The following is an 850-nucleotide window of genomic DNA, read 5'->3' as shown; positions in this document are numbered from 1 at the left end:
TGTGCTCAGCCCTCAGTCTCCTCCCAAGCGTCACCTGCTCGGAGAGGTGATCCCGGTGCTCCCGCCTGCAGCCGCTCTGTAGTACAATAACTTGTTTTGTGACCTTCCAAGATTTATCCGTTTTTGTTTTGTTTTGTTTTTACATGTTTAGTCTTCGTCTCTCCCATCAGAATGTCAGAAATTTGCCTCGGCATCCCAGCGCCCGTCACGTCAGCCGGTATTAGTACGTGTAACTAGAGTATAACAGATATTAATTCAACTGTTTTAACCAGTATTTTCCCCCCAATGATTCCCAAAGACAGACCCTGGTTTCTTTCTCATGTGAAAGTCTGGGCAAGCAGTTCCGGGCAGCAGCGTCACCCTTCAGCGGGAGCGCGGTTCCTTCTGGCTGGATGCTCGGCCAGCCCCACAGGCAGCTCCCCTGGATGATCCGGGAGGGCTGCTCCATCCCCACCATCAAGTCCCCATGGCAGCCATTGGGGGAGGACAGAGGAGGAGGACAGCCATCGGGGGAGGACAGAGTGCACACCTTTCCCCTCCCCCCCAGGGCCCCACTGGGAATCGGCACACATCAGTCACTTCCGCTCCAGGACATTGGCCCGGCTCATACATTTGGCCACACCTAGCTGCAAGGTAGGCTGGAAATCTTCCCTTTATTCTGGGCAACCATGGCTAGTTAAATTCAGGGGTTATCTCACTAAGAAGGGGAAGACAGTTACGGAAGAACAGCTAGAACTCTCTGACACACCTGGTACATTGCAGGTACCTCATACGCATGTGTAGGCTGAATAAATGACAGGGATTTAGTGAGGCTCTGAGGAGTGTTCTAGGGGGTCCTCCTAGAGTGTAG

The sequence above is a fragment of the Myotis brandtii genome, unplaced genomic scaffold (genome assembly GCF_000412655.1).
Source record: "Myotis brandtii unplaced genomic scaffold, ASM41265v1 scaffold61, whole genome shotgun sequence".
Classification (NCBI taxonomy): domain Eukaryota; kingdom Metazoa; phylum Chordata; class Mammalia; order Chiroptera; family Vespertilionidae; genus Myotis; species Myotis brandtii.
The sequence above is the reverse complement of the archived record's forward strand: the minus strand, read 5'-3'. Positions refer to the sequence as shown.